The sequence below is a fragment of the Bactrocera tryoni genome, chromosome 3, assembly GCF_016617805.1.
Source record: "Bactrocera tryoni isolate S06 chromosome 3, CSIRO_BtryS06_freeze2, whole genome shotgun sequence".
Lineage (NCBI taxonomy): Eukaryota > Metazoa > Arthropoda > Insecta > Diptera > Tephritidae > Bactrocera > Bactrocera tryoni.
Window position 1 is genome coordinate 9522333 of NC_052501.1, and position 12980 is coordinate 9535312.

At 32.7% G+C, this 12980-nt stretch overlaps 1 protein-coding gene across 1 annotated transcript in view; it reads left to right on the forward strand.

Moving 5' to 3' along the window:
* Nucleotides 1-2738: 2738 nt before the first annotated feature.
* LOC120770299 (potassium voltage-gated channel subfamily H member 8) overlaps nt 2739-12980 on the forward strand; it is a 177601-nt gene continuing 167359 nt past the window's right edge. The window contains exon 1 of the mRNA XM_040097665.1: nt 2739-2921. The gene's annotated coding sequence lies outside the window, so the exon portion shown is untranslated. The remainder of the gene's footprint in view (nt 2922-12980) is intronic.

Genomic DNA, 12980 nt, shown 5'->3' on the forward strand with positions numbered 1-12980 from the left:
CATTTCGACTGGAAACTGGCGAATGACAAGCGAGATGTTTTACTCCAAGGCCTGACTTTCCATATTCTCACAAGAAAAAGTTTAACGGTGTGATATCACAGGATCTTGGTGAGTAATCGACCGGCCCAAAACGTAAAATTATGTATTCACCGTATTGATCACTCAATAAATTTATTAGTTGATGCATTGTGTGGGAAGTGGAGCAGTCTTGTCATAATCAAATGTCGCCGGGATCACGAGCTTCAATTTCAGACATCAAATAGTCGGTTATAATGGCGCAATAACGGTCGCCATTGACAATTATGTTCTCAACGGCATCATTTTCGAAGAAATATGGACCGACGATTTCACCGGCCCACAAGCTACAACAAACCGCTGTTTTTTCAGGATGAAATAGCAGCTCTTGAATCTCTTTAGGTCTTCATCGCTTAAATAAATCAGTAATGGAATAAATATTTTGAGTAGTGCGAGTGCCTTATCTTTGCCATTTCACCAGAGCGTCCATAGTTTACAGCAACCATATTATTCGTTCTACAAAAATTTACTACAGTTCAATGAACCATTTTTTCTTACTCCACTTTTTGCATTCTACGGTCCAAAACCTTCTCATACTGGAAAAAGGTTGATATTTGTATCTCATTGCTTAAGATACCTACTAAATGTACTATATTTGAAATTTTGTACACGTGCTTCTCTCTCCAAGGAACTGCTCATTTGTCGGAACTATCAATATCAGATCACTATAGCTTATAGCTACCTTACAAAGTAAACGATGAAAATATCGTTTTTGCATGGAAAAAAATTATTTAATGAGATATCTTCATGAAATTTGACATAGAATATTTTTAAAGACAATGTTACGATTTCCAAACAAATTGTTCGAGTTTGGACCACTATGGCATATAGCTGCCATAAAAACTTATAGATCATAATCAAGTTAAATATATTTTTATACCCTTTTATTCTAAAAGAAATGCAGCTGTGAAGGGTATTGTTAGGAATTAATGCCTACATATCTTATATGCAGCCAAAAGTAAGGGTTTATATTGTTTTTGCTTTTTTTCAATTTGTTATGAAATGTTACGTATACGCCCAGCTGCCCAATGACAAGTTAAACCCAAAACAAATCCAAATCCATCCTGCTTAATTTTTGGCAAACAAAATTTGTGGAAAGCAAAACCGTTATAGCTTCTAAGCAGCATTTTTTCATAATTTTCGCTCATGCACATAATAAATCTTAATCATGTCCTTTTTCCTCCTCTTTCCAACACACATTTTGACAGGCTGAATATTATTTCATTTTCTTATTTCGCCAACAAAAGCGGCTTCAAAACTCATTAAATTACAATTTGCACTAAACGCAACATAAAACGCATAAATGTGACAATGACGGAAAATGCTGTGTGAATTTATGTGCGCAATTTGTTTAAGTGAAATTGGGTAAACGCTGGGGAATTGCACAAGCAAGCAAACATTTATACTTGTATGTGTGCAAAAAAATGCTTTAAAGCGTGCATTTGATTTTTATATACTGAGAGCAAGCAGCAAGCGGTGGCTGGCGACAATAAATGCTGTAAATGCCGGATGACAGTTGCCAATTGAAAGTGAAATTTAACACATTTTTTGGGCAAACGAAAGCAGAGACGGAAAATAATAACAAAAGCGCGTAAAATCATATGCACAAAGGAAATTAAATAAATATACATTTATGTGTGTGCATTGTTGTGGTTGTCCACCACCTCCGTGGTGGAGGAAAAGTGAAACCAAAACATTTGTAAATTTGATGCCGACGGCGGTGGCGGTGGCGGCTGCTGGCGCTTGCTTCAAAGCGCTGCTGAAGTGTACACAGCAGCACAAACACACTCACATACACATATATATGTATATATTTATGTATGTATATGCTTCCATGCATACAAAAATATGCAGAAAAGGCGCAGCACTAACGACAATCAAGCGCAAACTTACATTTTTCGCTTACATTTGCATACTTTAAGGCGCATACAAGAATAAATATGCTTGTATGCGTTTAGTTCGTGCTAGTGAGGCTTGCAGTGAATACTAAATTTTAATATTTGCTTTTAATCATTCAGCCACTATACAATATATATGGAAATTTTGCGACAACAACAACAAATTCATATCATACGCAGTGAAGTATATTTCGAGCTTGTAATAAAGCAGCAAACAAACCATAGCGCGCAATACATATGTACAGTAAGCAACTAAGCGTGACAAAGGCGACGTCCACGTCTCGTTTGGTGCTAATGTGATTGATGTGCTTTGTTATTGTAGCGCTTAGACGTGGCAGATTTACGACAGAGCAGAGAACAAAAACAAAAATCGCGGAAAAATATAAAAAGCGGCAGAATTTGCTTAACAAAAGCAAAAAATCATATAAAGCGTAGGATTTCATACACGGAAAAGATTATCCGCGAAGAAAATGTGTGGGAAAGTGTAGAAGAGAATGAGAAAAACCGAGTGTTAAGCGGGGAAAAAGCGCGCATTTTGTTATCAGCTGACAGCAAGAGCAGCGAAAAAAGTTACAATCAACTAAAAATACAACAAGAAATATTGCAATCAAAAACGATAAAAGAACAATAGCAACAAAGCTCCTGCTGACACACGCCACTACTTCAGCTAGCAGCGTCAAACCTGCAACAGCAAAAGAGAAAAAATTTAACCAAAAAGTAAGAAATGAAAAGCAAATAAAAAGCACAAGAAAAGTAAACAAAAAACACAAAGAAAAGCAAGCAAAAAGCACAGAGAAAAGTATATAAAGAAATACATAAAATTACATAATAATAAAATAAACCGTCATACAAGCTGATCTAAGCGGCTGTGTTACATCTGTTGCACAACAGCTTGACGTCTGGCAGCGTGTGAGTCCAGCTTCCTACAACGCTCACGCTGGTAAAAAGGTAAGTGTGCCATCATTTATATAAATTTGCTATTAAGACTTTCTTATCTGTCTGTTGTTAAATCAATTTATTTATTTATACCTCCATATACACCCTTGTAACCTTGTTGATTTGGGCGGTTGCTCGTGTACAATACAAGTGCTCTTCACAGTGCATCCGCAGCTATTTACATATGCAAATGAGTTTGTTGCCGTTAATATTTAAATCACATTAATACTTTTTCTCTGAATTGTTGCTATTTTCGTTTTCCTCTGTTCACTTGTACTTGTACTCGTGCCCGTGACTTGATTGTGTTAACAGGAAACTTGCACTTATGTAATCATTACATGTGCTCTGCAGTCAGGCATATGACACAAAGGTTTGCGAGTGAGAATGCAAAAAATGATAAACAAATGTTCTCGTTATCAGAAATGATGTGTTTGATGAATATTGGACCCTCAGCTCAACTCGGCGTTGTTTTGGTAAAATATTCAGTTGTAGTATTGACACATTTCATACCCAAAACATTGACCAAATTACGTCGAGTCGATCCAGAAGCTATGTTGAGATCCATTGTTTTTACTCTGAGGTCGACATGACGATTTTTATACTGTCGCAACAAAGTTGCTAAGGAGAGTATTACAGTTTTGTTCATATAACGGTTGTTTGTAAGTCCTAAAACTAAAAGAGTCAGATATAGGGTTATATATACCAAAGTGATCAGGGTGACAAGTAGAGTTGAAATCCGGATGTCTGTCTGTCCGTCCATCCGTCTGTCCGTCCGTCCGTCCTTGCAAGCTGTAACTTGAGTAAAAATTGAGATATCATGATGAAACTTGGTACACGTATTTCTTTGTTCCATAAGAAGGTTAAGTTCGAAGATGGGCAAACTCGGCCCACTGCCCACGCCTACAAAATGGAAAACCGAAAACCTATAAAGTGTCATAACTAAGCCATAGGGAGGGGCATATTTGGACGTCATGTTTTTGGAAAAGTGGGCTTGGCCACGCCCCCTACTAAGTTTTTTGTACATATCTCGGAAACTACTATAGCTATGTCAACCAAACTCTATAGGGTCGTTTTCTTCAAGCATTTCCATATACAGTTCAAAAATGGAAGAAATCGAATAATAACCACGCCCACCTCCCATACAAAGGTTATGTTAAAAATCACTAAAAGTGCGTTAACCGACAAACAAAAAACGTCAGAAACACAAAATTCTACGGAATAAATGGCAGAAAGAAGCTGCAGCCAGGCATTTTTAAAAATTGAAAATGGGCGTGGCCTCGCCTACTTATGGACCAAAAACCATATCTCAGGAACTACTCAACCGATTTCAATGAAATTGGGCACATAATATTCTCTTAATACCCTGATGACATGTACGAAATATGGGTGAAATCGGTTCACAACCACGCCTTCTTCCAATATAACGCTATTTTGAATTCCATCTGATGCCTTCTCTGTATAATATATTCATTAGGAACCAATGATGATAGCGGAATAAAACTTTACACAAATACGGTATTTGAAAAATATGTAAATCTCGATTATCACTTTATCATGCGAGAGTATAAAATGTTCGGTGACACCCGAACTTAGCCCTTCCTTACTTGTTATTGATTAGGTTTGCACGCGCAGTTTAAATAGATCAGTCCGGGTCATATTTGATCAGATGGTAAAGCACCTTAAAATCAATTATCATCCAGAAAATCGTATTTTAGTCCCTCGTTTCTTTATCTGCTACATGAAAGATCTATACTAAAATCAATTGACTTTTGATTCAGTTTTGAAATTTCAAAACCTTGGTTTTGATCCGATTTTTTGATATCTAACCTGAAATAATTATAACCTGATCTACAATTCCGAATTTTTTGGGGTAAATTTTCTCTCAGAAAATTAAAAAAGCCACATCAAAATCGAACCAATATCAACTCATCGCCGAAAACCGGCACATAAATTAAACTACCGTTAACCAGCGATGATATAAATAAATATTTCACCAGCTTTTCAACGAAACTTCCTTTAGCATCTTATTTAATAGTCTTATTGTCTTATGAGTTAAAGCTTTTAGCGATCAAAAAATAACGTTTCCGTGAAATTCTCACACAATTTATATATGTATACGTACTACGTATATATGTGGGTATAAGTTTACTAGATATTGTATTTATAATTACAGTGAAATGGTCAACTTTGTTAGTTCCACTGATTAAATTTTCAACCATTTTTGCGGAATATTAAAATAATTAAGTGCAAAGTGAATTTGAATGCTCCCTCGGGACAAAAGTATTTAGCTGTCGGCCACAACTCGTGCCACCAGCTGATCCTCCATCAGTAAGAGTTGAGGCCAGCCGCCGCTAAATGAAGTGTTAAATTTAATAATTTCATAATTTAGCATGTCAGCAGTTTGTATGACATGAAAACTACAACAGCAACAAGGGAGTAAAGTAACACAGGTGTAATTGAGCGCTTCGAAATGCTTGAGTGGAACGTGTAGACTACGGCAAACTCGTGTAATTAAATAATAATTAAGGCGATGATGTTTAAGGCTAGCTGAAATGACAAAGAAAGGAAAAATTAGTGAAGAGCGAAATGGATGAGAAGTGAAATGTGAGAGTAAAGGTTTGAAGAGGATAAGAAAGGCAGCTCTTAATTGTACGCAAACTGAGTTTTTGTGTAGTTTTACATTCTTAAAGGACACTTAGGCATTATAAAATAATATATAAAATAATATATAAAATAATAATGTACATAAATAATCAACATGATGAGCTTAGTCGTTAATATGCAGCTGTCTGTTTATATATACGCGAATTAATGTTTCAGTTGTGGAGATTTCGAGCTGAAAATTTGCATCTGTTATTTTCTCCTCAAGAAGCAACACATTTGTTGGAACAGCTAACATCGGAGCCCTATAGCATATAGCTCTTATACAAACTGAGCAAACAAATCAAGTTTTTGTACGAAAAACTTTTTAGTTGACGAAATATCTTCACGAAATTTGGCAAAGTTATTGTCTAAAGCAAGTATGCAATATTTGAAAAAATTGTTCAGATCGGACAACTATAGCACATAGCTGCCATACAAACTGGTCGATCAGAATCGAGTGCTTGTATGGAAACGTTTTTTATTTCACAAGATATCTTCGCTATATTTGGCGAAAATTATTTCTAGGGCCTACTCTACAATCTCCGAAAATATTATTCAGATTAGACAACTATAGCATATAGCTGTCATACAAACTGACCGAAAAATATCAAGAAAACAATCTTTGTATACCCTTGAATGTTATAAAAGATGCCAATGTGAAGAGTATTATAGCTGTGGCCCAACCAAAATTAACCTTTTTTCTTATTAGTACCGTGTATGTCATTTACAAGTCATTCATATTTTTATTTTTAATTTATTACGATTTTTAGGTTAACAGTTAAAATTTAATAAAAATTGTTGTTCTTGTCCTCATATAATTTTTATATACAAAGTTCACCGTTATACAAAAAATTTGCGCTCAAAATGCAATAGACCAGCTAAATATACATACATAAGCCCTTATACGATATATTTATATCTGTTGTCTACCCGGGCGTATGAGTGATTTTAAATCGTTGATTGCTTGCGCATTTCCATAATAAATTATGTGCATATTAAAATACAACCATAAAAAAATTAATTTGAAAATTCTTCACATTCCAATCATGTATTGAACAAAAACCTTGTTTTTGCTTCACTTTCACTAATGTACTTTTTATAAACCTTTTTTATGATCTGTTGTTAAATTCTTATAAAAAATTTATGCACTAAAACTGTTAACACAAAGCTTAATAAAAAGCGAAATATGCATATTAGCCGATGAATAATAAAAGCTGAAAGATAACAAGCGCATGCCGCGTATTTTCACGCCAATCAATGATTCATTGCAAGGGACAGACTTCGGCCATTTAGCTTTGAGGCTCGTGGACACAAAAAATTTGATTATTTGGAAATAAAATTTATTTATGCGTGGCAAAATGTTAACATCAAATTGTTAATTAAATTCAAAAATATGTGGCGTGTGAAGAGCTTTTATGAATTTTTTACTGACAAAAATTTATTTATTTTTAATTAGATGCGTGCACATTAAGGTGGATCTAAAAAATCGAAAGTAATTTTTTTAAATCGTGGTTTTCACATTTGCATAATTTTTACTGTTAATGAAGACTTTGCTTATTTTATTTTACTTTGAAGGATTCTATGTTATTAGTGTGCATAACGATTTCAATATTAATGAAAAGGATACATACTATGTATAAACCTACATATCAATATATTGATGTAAATCAAAAATAATTTGCGTTGTTTTTAACATTGTTCCTCGCTAAAGATACCATTTAAGTGCTTAAATCGAATTTAAGGTTCATTTAAGAGTGCATAATATATAATATGATATAGTATAACATAAAAGAGCACTCCAATTGATTCATAAACTTATTTACTCTTAAATCGATAATTTTACTTCGATAATTTATCAATTTATGTCGATAACTTCTACTTTTAATTGCATAGTTTCTATTTTTTAATCAACAGTCGATACATTTAAATCGATAACTTAAAATTTTAAATCGATAACTGATATTTTTAAACCGATTTATGAGCAATGTTATGTAAAATCAATTTGCTTGTCTTTTATGGGAGATTGGGACTAAGGGTCAAGATAAGATTCAATCTATTCATGCATTAAATACTTAATCAGGAAATTAATCAATAATCGATAAATATAAATCGATAGCTAAAACTTTTAAACCGATTTCTCGTCAATGTTATGTAAAATCAATTTGATTGTCTCTGATTGGTGATTTGGCGATTAAGGGGCAAGATTAAATCCCACCTATCCATATATTAAGCTTTAAATAGTTAGTCGGGAAATTAAAATCGATAACCGATAAATTGAAATAGGTAAATTGTTATTTTAAATCGAAAATATTTTTTTAAATCGATAACTTATTATTTTAAATTAATTTTTCAATACATTGTAAGATTTATGTAATTACTGTAATACTTGGAAGCAGAAAAAACAGAAGAGAGCATATGAGAGGTTGAGAGAAAATTGTTACCTACGTTTAGTTGTGCGCTCAGAAAGAATAGGTACGAAAGAAAATGCTTTCAGAGACTATTTGTTCGGATATATCGTTTCTGAAAGATGCTGTGAAATCTTATTAAAGCCAGTAAAACCCGAACCCCATTAAAATACCACAATTTTGGGCTTAGTACTCGCACTAAGGATTTAAGCGGACTCCTTTAAGTACCTCAGAAATCTGATATTTTTTGTGAGGCATTTAAGCGGTATTTATAGGATGTTCTACATATATCTGAAGATAACCTCACCTGAGTGAGCAATAATACTGCCGATGAAGCATTTCTCGCTCTCTTACTTAATACATTACTATATATGGTTGGTAGTGAGGAGAGATTTTATTGATTTATAAAAGCTCTGAACGAGCGTGATAAAAGAATAGTACATTTGAGACGTAAACCACTCTTAAATTGTAGCGTTTAGCTCCTTAGGTAAAGTTATCGAAATAAAATGGTGAATATTATGGTTCTTTATAATATTTGTGTGCATTAGCTTCAAATCAGACGCCACTAAAGGCTTAAACTTCAATTTTCACATTAGTCCACAAGAGCTCCTTCCAAAATTGAACGCATATTGTATAGAATGCGTAAGCTTGGACTTCGAATACTTCGAAAGGAATGATACTATGTATATTATTTGCTTCGAAACCCCTACAACTGGCTTTCTTCCCACTATGACAGCTATGATAAAATCAAGAGAAAAGCACTCACGCTCACACAACTGTGGCGCGATGGATGGACGATTATCCAAACCAAAAACGAAATTTTTATCGATATTGAGCCAATAAATAATAAAATGCGAATTTTAACGCTTCATAAATTAAATTAAAAGCTCAAAGCGAACAAAAGCAATCATAACGGAAATTCATTAATGGCGAGAAAATGAAATTAAAAAAGTGCGCAAAATGAATTAATAAAAGTTTAGATATGAGAACTGAAAAATCAACAACAAAAACGTGTGAAAAACAAGAAAGCAGCTAATTAAAAGGCGCAATGAAAAGCAATTAAATTTTATTGCAATTTTCAACGGCAGATAGCAGTTAATTGACATTAATTTAGCTTCCCGAACATGCGTGGGAATCCATTGACTAGTGCGCCAAGAAACGCGAAAGAATTATTAAAAAACTGAACTAAGAACTCTTGATTGGTTGAGAGTTGGAAATATATGCAACGCGGTTGAGGTGATGTTAAAGGTGTGCGCGCAGCTGTGCACAAACAGGTGCGTGTGTGTGGGTTAAGGTTGTGGGTGGAGTTTGCACCTGCAATATAGAGTTTCCATAAGTTTTAATTATTTTTAATTTGTTTTCATTTTCCAATTAGAACGTGCTCTGCTTTGCTATTAGTTTTTCTTTATCGAGGGAATGCATTTGGGTTGGTGTTAACCACGTAACTGAGGTATTGAAACTAATGAAATTGATGTTATAGAATAGATATTACAGCTGCAAATGGAAGGTTGCCACATGTTACCAATAAAGGAATTGTGAATGAAACAAAATTTACTAAGATTAAATGATAGGAATGAGTATCTAAAAAATTATTTTTTAATACGAAAATTATATATTACAGAGTTGCCACTTAATTTTTCAAAGTTAAAAAAATATTCATAGTTGGCAATGTGTAAGAAAAAAATTTCAATGCTATTCAAAGTAAAGCTTTGAATATAAATTTAAACAGTGTTGCCACATTTAACATATTTCGCATATGTTTTAAATAATTAAAATACTATAATCAGCACAATTGTAATTTTAAATGACTTATATGTCGAAAGTATTAATATAAAATGCCACCATGTGAGGCTGCCACCTGATTTGATATATAAATTTTTATTTGTTTTTTGTTGCCAATTGCATTAATTAAAAGAAAAACATTTAAAATTAAAGTAACACTAAATTTATTAAAATTAGACAATATTGGAATATTTTGTGACTAAATTATTAATTTCAGTAAAAACTGCCACACTTAATAAATTTCGAATATATGTACAATTAAAATACTATAATTGACACAATTGCAATTTTGAACTACTTATGACCTACATATGTCAAAAGTATTAATATAAACCATTTGAAGCTGCCACCGTTTTTGGAATATACATTTTTTTATTGCTAATTTCATTATTTAATAAATAACATGAAATTGATTAAAATTGTACAATATGATTATATAAAGAAAAATTTGGGTAAAAATATCTATAGTGTTGCCACACTTAAAAAATTGCGAATATATATTAAATAATTAAAATACTTCGATTAACACAATTGTAATTATAAATTAAAGTATTAATATAAAATGTCACCATTTGAAGCGGCCACCTTTTTTAAAATACAAATCTTTTTAATATTACCAATTGCATTAATTAAGAAATAATTTGAAATTTACTAAAATTTGACAATATGATTATCTAAAGAGTGATTTTTTTGCTAAAAAGATTATGCAACTTTTTGCCTATAAAAATTATGCTTTATGGAGTTGCCACCTAATTTGTCTAAATTAGTAAAAAGTTGGTAAAGTGCCTGAAGAAACTTTGTATGCTACCAAAAGCTAAGTTTTGAGTAAAAATTTTAACAGTGTTGCCACCCTTAATAAATTTCAATTAAGTTTTTAGTGTCCAAAGTATTAAAATTTAGCACTATTGTGATTTGAAATGATATCGATTTAAATAGTTTTAATCATAAAATTTGGCCAGATAAAGTTGCCACCTGATTTGAAATATTAATATTTTTTTATGTTACTTAATGCAGTTTGTTTTAAAAGAAGTAATTTTTCTGATATTATATCTATTTTTGGCAAATAATTTTGCTATTTTGAGCCTGGATATTCTTGTTTTTATTTCCTGCTCACGCATATTGCTCTCGATATTCTTCTCCAAAACTGATTATTTTCTTTCAATTTCGTCGCTACGTGCTTTGCCGCTATCTTCGTGTAATTTAATTACCATTCGGCTGCTTATCGGAAATGCCAAACGCTCAACGGATTTTCACTGTCAATTTTTGAGAGATTTCTAGTCGTAAATTTCTGCTGAAATGCCAATAAAACTTCAACTTTGACATTAATATACTTTTCCCTCTTTTGTTGCGCATATATGTACTTGAATATACATTACATACATACGAACATATACATATGTATGTAATCGTAAAACGTACCTAGTAACTTTGCTACGATATTGCTGTATTTGCATAGCACCAAGTGCACCCTGTGTTATGGACTTACGCGTTACTGTTTTACGACTGATTTTACGGTTGCGAAAGTCTGCTGAAGTAACACACTATTATAGACAGCTAATGGCGGACTTAGCAAGAATTTTATTAGATGTCTATATGTGAGTTGAAAACATGTAAATCATAGGAGAAATGTGAAATTCAGTTACTTTTACATACAAACATACTATATGTATACATATGTATATGCGTTGATATTACCTTGAACTTGCATTCCTGGCTTTCATAAATATGCCTCGTTCTTTTATTACTTATATCCCTAGCATCCTTTGAACTGAATTGCAATCCTTTCATAGCTTTTTTTTTTTTATACTATTTCCTCCTTTCATCCATTCATACATAACATGTAATCCTTCTTCGCCTCCAGCTGTTTTCAATTTATTCAATTTCGTAGTGACAGCAGTCACAGATGAAAATCACTTGTCTGTCAGAGATGACAACAACCCACCTGTGGCTTAAGAAAAAAACAAAAAAACACTGTAAGAGGCAAGCTGCTGAGAATTCAACAGGAAATACAAAAGAGAGACAACCGCAATGAAAAGAAAATAGCAAAAAGGAAAAAATGAGGTGACATAATTTGTGATGTCTGTGTGTGAGTGTAGTTTCCTTAAACATGTTGCATTTAAAGATGTATTGCAAGATGTGGGCGTACGGTGAGATTCCTAAGAAAAAAGGCTCTTTTGTGAATGTAATAAAAAATGCAAAGATATGCTTTTTATCTTTATTTATAATATTTTTTGTATTTATCTATTGATTATTAATTGCTAGGTTGCTTTGAAAAAGTTTTTGTCAGCAGAATGGGGGTGGTGATTTGCAATCAATTACCGAAGGCGGAAGCTTGCTTTTTTGTCAAGATCACCTTTATCAGGGCCGAGATAATTTACCACCCTTAGAGGATATCAAATTCTGCGCCTTTTCTAAGCCTATTTGGTCGTAAAAACAAAATTTATAATCTCTTAAAATTACTAAGTACGTTTTATTACACTTTACTTCAGCAATTTTTTATATAAGAAACATTTCCCAAGCTTTTGTTATCTTAGTGAACCCTACTGTTACAGAATTGAAAACCGTGATACCCCAAAAAAGTTGAAATTCGACAACATTTCAACTGAATTTTTTTTTGACAGGTTGAGTTGATATTGAAAACATCGAATTTCAAAACTTCAACCAAACTGTAGTTGGGTTGGAAACCGTAATTGGCCTCATAATTCATAAAAAAATATTATAGAATTACATACTTTCATGCCTTTAATTTGAAAAAAATGTTTTATTGCAGACAGTTTTTGTCACTTTATTTTGAATTGATATGTTGCCAAGCCTGCCAGTCTTTTTTGACACATTGTAGAGGGCAGGTGGGTTCTTTTAAGTTGCCAGTTTAACCCAGTTTCAAAAACCTGCTTAAAAGGCATTTGAGAGTAAAGGCAACACTTCAGATCAGACTCCGAATATTTTTTTTTCGAAAATTTCGCCAGAGTTCATTGCAGAAAATTATTCTCTAAAACTTGGAAAATATTTTGCAATTTCAAAGATTTTCTCTATTAAACAATACTTTAATTGTATGCAACCTATAATCTAGAGAGCAAAAGATAGTTCATCTACTCACTATTAACCAAGATAGATACCTCTGCCAGTAGAACATTGAATTATTCTTATTCTTTTAAGAATCTTTTCAGTACATTTATATTTCTTCTGTTGTGAACCATTTAGTTCATTACTAGATAGCAATATAACTTTGTATTGTATTCTT